Source organism: Acinonyx jubatus, chromosome A3 (genome assembly GCF_027475565.1).
Source record: "Acinonyx jubatus isolate Ajub_Pintada_27869175 chromosome A3, VMU_Ajub_asm_v1.0, whole genome shotgun sequence".
Classification (NCBI taxonomy): domain Eukaryota; kingdom Metazoa; phylum Chordata; class Mammalia; order Carnivora; family Felidae; genus Acinonyx; species Acinonyx jubatus.
In genome coordinates this window covers 46,416,146-46,426,500 of record NC_069388.1, presented here as the reverse complement: position 1 = coordinate 46,426,500, position 10,355 = coordinate 46,416,146, and the positions used below count along the sequence as shown (strand labels likewise).

At 41.8% G+C, this 10,355-nt stretch overlaps 1 long non-coding RNA gene across 1 annotated transcript; it reads left to right on the top strand.

The window, feature by feature from the left end:
* Positions 1–1,144: 1,144 nt before the first annotated feature.
* Positions 1,145–6,747, top strand: LOC113602578 (uncharacterized). The gene is made up of 2 exons (XR_003424066.2): positions 1,145–2,489; positions 6,133–6,747. It is a non-coding gene; the product is annotated as an uncharacterized LOC113602578 (long non-coding RNA).
* Positions 6,748–10,355: the final 3,608 nt, after the last annotated feature.

Sequence of the window (10,355 nt, the reverse complement as noted above, 5' to 3'; positions counted from 1 at the left end):
CTTTGATACCCTTCAGTGAGTGATTTTTTTTTTTTTTTAGAGAGAGGAGGGGAGTGGGAGCAGGGGAGAGGGGCAGAGGGAGAGAATCTTAAACAGGCTCCATGTTCAGCATGAAACCTGACATGGGGCTCGATCCCAAGACTCTGGGATCATGACCTGAGTCAAAATCGGGAGTCAGATGCTCAACCAACTGAGCCACCCAGGTGTCCCCACTGAATGAATTGTTAAATAGGATGTGCTACATCCATATCATGGAGTACTACTCAGCAATAAAAAAGGAACAAAGTACTGACACATACAATAACCTGGATGAATTCTAGAGAATTATACTGAAGGGAAAAAAATTAAATCTCCAAAGGTAGCATAAAGTGTCATTCCATTTATAAAACATTCTTGAAATGACAAAATATAGATTTCAGAAGTGGAGGACAAATTAATGGTTGCCAGGGGTGAAGGAAAGGGTGAGATGGGAAAGACACAGTTTGCCTGTAAAAGGACATCATGAGGGAGACTTGTGGTGATGCAAATGTTTCAATATTGACCATATCAATGTCACTATCCCAGTTGTGATATATTATCCAATAATTTTACAATTGGCTAAGGAGTTCATGCAATCTCTTTGCATTCTTACAACTATATATTAATCTACAATTATTATAAAGTTAAAGTTTGAAAAAAAAGCCTGTGCCAGGTTTTAACAAGGGTGACTTTTGAGTTTTTAAGCCAGATTGTATCTGCGGAAAAGCAGGAAAAAACAATTGTAGCCAGTGATCCTAATGCCACCCATTGGTTCTCCAGGGACTCATAGTTACAAACTCAAAGGCTTCCTTTCACATCAGTTCCCTTAAAAAATAGATAACCAAGGTACTCTCCCGAACCAAAAGAGCAAACTAAGAAACTGTTAAATTTTTTTTATTTTTTTTAATTTTTTTTTCAACGTTTATTTTATTTTTGGGACAGAGAGAGACAGAGCATGAACGGGGGAGGGGCAGAGAGAGAGGGAGACACAGAATCGGAAACAGGCTCCAGGCTCCGAGCCATCAGCCCAGAGCCCGACGTGGGGCTCGAACTCACGGACCGCGAGATCGTGACCTGGCTGAAGTTGGGCGCTTAACCGAGTGCGCCACCCAGGCGCCCCAAGAAACTGTTAAATTTAATGGTACAGTAATTTGTCTGAAAAACATTTGGTCAGGTTAGTCACAGTATGTAACTAATCATAAAGTAACCTCCTTAAACTATATTTAAACTACATTTAATAAAAATATCCTTCTCAGGATGCATAATCACGATTTTAAAATACAGATTATTTAATTTACCAGTTGTATAAACTCAATAACCACATTATTAACTACAGGAATGGATATTAACAAAAAAACAAAAGATCAGAGAAAGAGCTGGAGCTGAATCAATGCATATTTATCCATGTATTTATAATTAATACCCCAGGGGTGCCCAGGTGACTCGGTTAAGCATCCAACTCTTGGTTTTGGCTCAGTCATGATCTCAGGGTTATGGGATCGAGCCCCATGTTAGGCTCCAATCTGGGCATGGAGCCTGCCATGCCCTTTGCCCCTTTCCCTGCTCATGTGCTCTCCCCTTCTCTCTCTCTCTTAAAAAAAAAATTATATGTTTATATCCCACAAACTTCTAGATAGAAATTGAGGCAACCTTAAATATTAAAACACTCTCACACCATAGCTACTCATCAATATGTCTTTTGTAAATGACACATCAAGCCAATATTGTTGGTTTCCCCTGCCTTTCAATCATTGGCAAAAATAGAAAAACAAAAACAAAAGACAGAAACAAAGCAAAGCTTCAAAAAATGGAAAGTTTATTTGCAGCCAATTTTCCAGATCATGAATAATGTAGACATCTTCAGTAGGGATTCTGCACTTGGAAAATGCCACTTCCTCCAGCTCTTACGCATGGTATGGTGGATTCCAGATCTCACACTGTAGCAACTATTTTGCTCCCTGATTGTCTCTCCCAGGAGGAGCATCACTAATACTCACACCCACTCTGGGATATGGTCCTGGCTTCTCCTTGGAAGAGAGGGTCCCACACTTTCTAGTAGTCCATGGTGCTTCATAGCCCAATGAACACAAGGGGTCTCTTGAGCCCCACAAAGGTTTGAGTTCCCAAGGGGAGCCTGCTCCCTTTGTGAAAGTGTAAGGTAGGGAAGTGATATGGTGTTAATCAATACACCCAGTGATAAATGTTTATCTTGAGCAGAAAGCAAATAAAGGCAGGCTAGCCAGCCCTTTATTGCCTGCACAGTGGTTAGATTCACCGTCAGTGGCTGGAGCCTTTTCCAGCTCATGTGGCTTAAAAGTTTATCAACATTTTTCTTTTTTTCTGGAGGACAGGTTGGGAAAGATTTGCCAAGTCTAGTATTTATTTACTGTAAAATTTTCACAAATGTATGGTTGCTTTTATTTTTTTCCCAAAGGCACAGGACCAACTTTGGAAAACCTGCTTGTGTTAAGGTAAGCCCCCAAATCCCGACCATATATGGAAGAGGTGGGGGGATTTAAGACTAGTGCAATATTCTCACGGAAGGCTCTCCTGTCTATATTCTTTGGGTACTTCTCAGGTACCTCCCAACTTTATAGGACTCTAGTTAAGAGCTGGTTAAAATGGATTGTTGAATCCTCAGAGTTTGTGATGCAATGCATTTGGACAGGGGCCCAAGAATGTACATTTCTGACAAGTTTCCAGCTGATGCTGATGCTCCTGGTCAATGACCCCTACTTTGAGAACCACTACTTTAACCTGCCATTCTTAGGTTTTCCATATTTTACATCAGTAGTTTGACTAATGTTCTGAGAATAAGCACATTAAAACCCTGCGTTTTTTCTGAGCAAAGCAGAATTTCTGGGCCTTGAGGAAAAGGTGGGAAAATAATCCAATAGTTGGAAGCAATTGGAGTAGCCATCCAAGGTCAAAAACCAAACATAGTTAGCATGGCTGTTCACTAGAGGAAAAAAAAAAAAAAACAATTGGCCACCCTAAGAAAAATCAGAGGCCCCAGCGTAGTGTTTTGAATATTCCTTCTGAGGATCCCCTGAACTTTGCGAAGTTCAATAAGAAAGCCAAAGCCATGCCCTTCCACATTTATTTGGGCAAGTAAATTCTAACTTAGCCTGGGGCATAAATAAGGTCAGTAGGAGGATGTTGAAAAGCTGGCAGTTTAACTATACTAGTTTACTTAACTCAATAACCCTTGAAACAGAGGGTGTTATCTTGATGTTAGGAAGAAATTGACTCAGTCAGCATTGCATTGTCTAGATATGGCAGAGCCAAGATGGAGCTCAGGTAGTCAGATGCCCATTCTCTTCGATACAGTATATTCTCCTTAAAGATTACAATTACCCAATGGGCATTTGTCCCACATGGATAAGTCACTGCATGTGGGACTCCTGGAAGAAAAAGCATGGCTTTGGGTGAAGAAGCTTTCTGCTCTTGAAGCAATAAAAGTATCCATTATAGAACAAGGTCCTGCTAAAGGGATCCTGGTGTTGCCACAGATTGATTTCACATGTTCCAAAAGGACTTCATCCAACATTGCAATTAGAGTTGACCTCAGATTTATTCTAACTCTGGAATAAGCAAGCTGAGGGCTAAAAGCAATTCCCTCTGACTCAAAGAGGAGATAGTCCTTATTGAAATTAGCCATACTGACATTTTCAGACATTATCATGAATGCTTGTGACAGAGGCTGTTTTTATTCCCTGAGATCCTTTCACCTCTTGTCCACAGTAATAATTCCCCAGTTTTTAGCAGGGCCCTTGGCTACTCATGGAGAAGACCACATTCCTGAGCCTCCCTTGGGGCTGGGCAGGGCCATGTGACTAGCTAGGCCAATAAGATAAAAGCAGAAGTGTGGAGCCACTTTGTGAATCCTTCCTTCAAAGTCAACTAATCCAGCCTCCTGCCTAAAAACAGAATATGGTTTGCCATCTTGGATCATGAAGACCAGGGCCATAGCTTAGAGATAGCTGATTAGTGAGCTGTCAGGAATTTATGGAGCAGATTTAGATTTTATGTCTGAGGGAAATTAATTTATTTCTTGTTTCATTGTGGATCTCTGTTACTTGTGGTCAAACCTAGTCCTAAGTAATGCAAATACATAAATCTTTGGCAGATTTGAACCATGATTTTTGTATTTGTTTACTTTGGTGCACGAGAATGTCTTGTTCCAAACATACATAGGGCACATACACGCACACAATTACAAGAGAGGTTGGTGATCCTTAATCATCATTTGGATGACCCATTTCTTCTGCCAGACTTTTTAATGCCTATATTAAATATTTTTTTTGCTATGTCTAGCACAAAACTCGGAAACAACAATATATCATCATTTATATGTTAATTTCATTTAAATAAATGACACTGTGAACAAAGTACATCTCTGCAGTGCATGGAAAACATATGGGTGTTAGTCTACGAGGGGTTATTAACTTTACACTTCCCATCTGGAACCCATAAAGGATCTGTTCTCTGAGATAGTAAAGAACCAAGGTCACACTATAACTTCACATTTGCAGTAAATAAGAAGGCCTTCTGATGTTTGAAATTAGGACTTACCACTCCTATAACAATTCTGAAAAGACACAATACTGCTTCCTAGACTCCCGTTTGCACAAAGGCCCTGACGTAACTACAATCTGTGTGTATTAGGAAATTCTAACATGAGTTATGACATCTAAAAGCCATTTGAAAAATTACTGAAATCCAGAAAGTTGTATTTAATCTTCATAATCTTATCAACGATATACTAATCAGTTCTGTTATTAGCAAGTCAACTGTCAGAAGGAAACTGTAGTAAATTATGTACGTGCCACGCTGTTACACCAACAGTCAACTTTGAATGCCAGCACACTTTGAGTTTTAATATTTATGGCAACAATCCTGGCAAATAGAAGTATTCCTGCAAAAGAAAAAAATCTGAACCCCCCCTCACAGATCTTAGGTTTTAAGAAAATTTGTAAGAATATGAAAGTAGATGGATTGGAAGAGAAGCTTAGTAACCTTGCTTTGGAACTTGCTAGGTTGGTTCACATTCTGCTTTACCACTTACTAGCTGAAGTAGATGTGGATGCTGCTGATACTCCACTCAGACCACCTTGGCTACCTTCTCTGTTTCTGTGTCCTCTCTCCCAGCCTTGGTGTCTTCTGCTTTCAACAGCCCCAAATACAGGACTCTTGTTTGGTGTCCAGTTCCGAAGCAGAAGCCACTTTGCTCATCTGGCAGACAGAACCAGAAACGCCTGGTAGTTTTACATGCTCCCAGAATGGTCCCTAGCCAGCCAACTAAGGGTGGGGGAGAATGGATTCCACTTCCTGTTGGGAAAAACTGAGGGGTAATTTACACCTTGGAGTTCCCCTGTCAGATCATGAGAGAGAGCACACTATGTATGGAACTTTTCCTAAATCTTGTCCTTGCGATCTTATCCTTTCTCTTGGGAGTGTTTCCTTATAAATTGCTTACTTGTGATTCCTTTTGTCAGGATCTGCTCCTGGGGCACCTGACCTAAAACAGTGGTTTTCTGAAGTTTGGACAAGTTATTTCTCTTTGTTTCTTCCTCTGAAAGCTGTAGGCAATGACTATCCTCACTTTGTGGTGCTTCTGTGAGGTTTAAAGATCACTTAGCCCGCCTCTGGCAGGTGTTTGGAGTACAATCAGTGTTATCCAAAAGGGATGCTCGCAGAGGAAGGTATGCCACCATTTTGTTCATCTTTAACTCACCCCTTCCCCTTTCCCTTCAAAACACATACAGCAACTGGTGAAGTATGGTCGACTACATTTTGTTCATGCCCTGCTCTGGGTTATCAACTCCTCAGGGGAGAGATGGCATCTAGAATGTGCCATGATCCCAGTTTGCCTGGGACTGTCTCAGTTTTAGCACTGAAAATCCTGCATCCCTGAAACCTCTGTCTTGCACAAATCAGGATGGTTGTCACCCTATACATTTTTTTGTTTCTAATTGTGTCTTACCATCTAAGCACACACATGGGCATGGACTTGATACTCAATACATACTTGATGCAGGAAGTATCAGTGAAGTATTGATGTATGAGTACCCATGACATTTCCTGACATGCCTTTTGGTCTGTTTTCTCTAGGAAGGTGTTTGTGGGGACCCAAAATAATCACAAGAGTCCTTGAAAGTGGAAGAGGAAGGCACAAATGGGGAGTTCAGAGGAAGATGTGACTATAAAAGACAGACACAGAGGAAGGACTCAAAACTCCACCCCTGCCATGTTGGCTTTGAAGATGGGCAAAGAGGCTGCCTCTGGAAGCTGGAATGGGCAAAGAAACAGATTCTCCTCAGGCAATGAATGGCCCCCTAGAACCTCCAGAGGCACAACAACCCTGCCCATATCTTGATGTTAGCCCCATGAGGCCAATGTTGGACCTCTAACTTAACAGAAATGTCAGAAAAGAAATCTGTGTTTTAAGCCACTGTGTGGTCACTGGTTGCAGTAGCCATAGAAAATGAACACAGACCCCTTTCAGAATCTACGGAAAGTGACATGTACGGGATGCCTGGGTGGCTCAGTCAGTTAAGCATCCTACTTCCGCTCAAGTCATGATCTCCAGGTTCCTGGGTTCGAGGCCGGCATTAGGCTCTGTGCTGACAGCTCAGACCCTGGATCCTGCCTGGGATTCTGTGTCTCTCTCTTTCTCTGCCCCTTCCCCGCTCATGCACGTGCACGCCTGCTCTCTCTCTCTCTCTCTCTCTCAAAAATAAATAAACGTTAAAAAATTTTTTAAAAAAGTGACAGGTACCTCTTGCAAGGAAAAAAAAATGCATTCAGTTTTAGGAATTTCCAGATGATGGACTCCAGGTAAAGGATTTCAGTTCAGATGTCAAGGGCTATATTCCAGATGGAAAACAACACTCAGTGAACTCTAAGAAAGACTAAATGCTGCTGGCCTCAGAACATATGATTACTGCGTGGGTACCGCAGTTACAGAAAGCAAGAGTCTGGAGTGAAAGCCACGCTCCACATATTGAGGTGCAGGCTTTGGCTGCAGAGGGGAGCAGAGGGAAAGGGACCAGCTTCAGTTCCTCTCATGTCATACTGGGGTATGTCTTTCCAGTTCCAAATGTCCAGTTTCAGCTTTGAGAACACTGCACTGGGCACCGGCAGGGCTAACAAAGATGTAATGGGCAGGGTGTTCTGGTGGTCTGGCATTCTGATGGGGACCAGCACTACCGAGGCTCGGCATTCTGTTCAGGATGGGCATATTCAGACTGGAGGGTTCAGAAAAGTCTTGAACAGCATCCCCTGGGGTATTCCATGCACAGACCACAGTTTGGAACAGAGGCCCAGGATAGGAAGGCAATAGAAATGGAAATAATATCCTTTGAATATATTCTGGAAATAATGAGATGGCTATTTAAAAAATGCAACAAGGGGCACCTGGGTGACACCAGGTAAGCGCCTGACTCTTGATTTTGGCTCAGGTCATGATCTCACGATTGGTGAGTTTGAACCCTTGCATCCAGCTCTGAGGTGACAATGAAGAGCCTGCTTGGGATTCTGTCTCTGCCCCTCCCCAACTTTGCAAGTGCTCGCACGTGCGTGCTCTCTCTCTCAAAATAAATAAATAAACTTAAAAAAATAAATAGAATAAAAAGTAGAAATGCAACAAAATATAAATATAACTCAGAGTAGGTGACATCCTTTCAGTGCCTCTGTATGTGTAATGCTCACTTACCCTAAGTGCGGTCCTTCGATGAGGCACAGATCTCCTCCCTGCACAAATTTCGAAGCATCTGACCCAGTTGTCTTCTTGCCACATTTTAATTTTGACTACAGAAGCTTTTAAACATTTCCCCTCTTCTTTCTCAAATAGTTGGCTCTGATTGATTTTAAACATTTAAACATAGGAAGAGTCCTGTCCTTTTGGTGTTTTTAAAGAAGTATTATAGGCTCTAAGGAAAATTTTATTACCCAAGATTGTTTTGAATAATGCTGCCCCTATTTGAAACAGAATAGTTCCCCAAAATTATTGCTATAAAGAAACTACTACCCATCTTACTGTAAAAGTTGTCCTTGTTTATTTAAAACCAGTACAAATTACTGTGTCTGTGAAATACAATAAATCAAATGAGTAAAAATACATTGTAAATTACTTAATAGCCTCACAAATGCTAACTCTGTATTCGTATTTATGATTAAGTAAAAGTAGATTATAAAAAAAAATCTACTTTAATTTTTATTTTTTTGTTTTTATTTTTTAAAAGTTTATTTATTTTGGGAGAGAGAAAGAGAGAGAGAGTGCAAATGGGGAAGGGACAGAGAGAGAGGGAGAGAGAATCCCAAGCAGCCTCCACACTGTTACTGCAGAGCTCAATGCAAGTCTCAATCCCATGAACCATGAGATCATGACCTGAGTCGAAATCAAGACTTGGGCACTTGACTGACTGAGCCACCCAGGCACCCCTTCAGTAAATATTTTTATATACCTGAAAATTTTTTCCAAACTTCCCTACCAGAGATTGACGTTTCCCTGTAGTTTCTTCTCATGCTTCTTCCTGGGAAGATTTTGGGTGATCTTTTGTGATTTTGTGTCATTTGTGTGGTGACATTTTTTTCAAGGTCTGCCTGGCACACAGTCCCCACATAGCTCCTGGCATGAAGGACAGGTGATGTCTGTGTTCATCACAGAAAGAAACTTGCACAGCTGGTCAGATCTGCTCCAGCTATGCCCTGTTGTCTAGTATGGAGACCTGGCCAGGTACAGCCTGGGAGAAGAGGTAAAGAGGGGTCCCAGGAGTGGGTCTGGCCTACCTAAGAGTGACAAAACACAGGTAAGGTTTGCAGTGTCCATGATGGGAATTCACATGCAAGTGATAATGTATTAAAAAGTATTCCCAGGGATGGTGAGTGGGTGGAAGAAGTAGAGCACAAAGCAAGAAAGTCAAGCAGGTGTGTGATCTCAAAATTGTTCAGAAGGTAGCTTCAGCCTGACCCTGAGGGGTATCTGGTGCATAATGTGTGTCTCAGAATTTTCCCTCCCCAAGGCAAGACCACTGGCCTGCTGGGGCAAAGGTGTGGTGGTGTAAATTCCCAGGCACTTCTACTGTGTGCGTGATGGGGGCAAAGGGTTTCTGGTAGCTGAGGGTGGAGCCCCAAAGAGAACTTGATGCTGCCATCCCACCTTGGAAATGAGCACAGCAATCCTCCTTAATTCTATTTATCATCTATTCCTGACATCATCCTGGGGCCTGATGCACACACAGCACAGCTCTGGGGGATTACAATCAATGCAGACTTTGAGCCTCTTGTCTCCTTAACTTGATCATAAACAACCATACAGAGTAAAATAACAAATAAGAGGATGTCAAAAAAATGGTGTGCTGATCTCTTCTTGGCCAATCATTCTCTTTGTTATAATGCTGTATCATAGACTTGAAATAGGGATATCCTGAACCTCTTGCAAACAGACATATCAGGAAGTTTAAACTCAACTTAGATTGCTTGATTGGACCATTCCATTGCCAAGAATTCTGAGGCCAGGTGTGAATTTGGAGGACAAGGTGGGTGTGATCGATTAGGAATGTCTTGCCAGGTGTGAGTTCAGAGAAAATGGGTGTGTTCAATTAGTGATGTCTGCCAGGAGCTCAGAAACAGGAAGGGTGGGCCCTTGGACCAGGTAGATTCTACCACTGCTTTCCTCTTGTCAAAGCTCCTCAGGACAAATACACCTTAGTCTGCACCTTTAGCTAAATGAGTTGGTCAAGAACACATTTCCTTTTCCTTTTAAAAAGAAAAAAAAAATCTCTCTTTCCCTCTTTCTCCCTCCCCTCCCCATTTTATCTCATTTTTGTGCTTATAGGTTTTTATTCTATAAACACTTTGCAGTCTTTGTGACATGGACTCATTCAGGACATGTTTACAGTACTTAATGACATCTCCCTGAGAAATAATGAGAATGCCTTTAAAGGTTGTCTCCTCCCGTGCGTGCAGAGGGACGGCTCGCCAGGCCTGCAAGATGAGAGCTGAGGGTCTGGTGGGGGAAAATTGACTTAATTTCTTTTCACCACATGAAATGGAGTGTCTGGGTGATCTGACCTAAATGCATGGCCTAAAAACCAATTAATTCTGAATTGTGAATTTGTGAGCTCGTCTAGCTGTGTGTGGAATTTCCGATGAGGCAGACAATGCATACCTGGCTTATTTGCAAAATGTGAAGATTTTTCCACATAAATATACCTAATGGTCAGTGATTAAAGCACAGATTCAATCACTTTGCATCTTAGCTCCAAGCCCTGAGGCAGCTCCCCATGACCTTCCCATAGAAATCCAAGTCCTGACCTGGCTTTTCCAGCCTT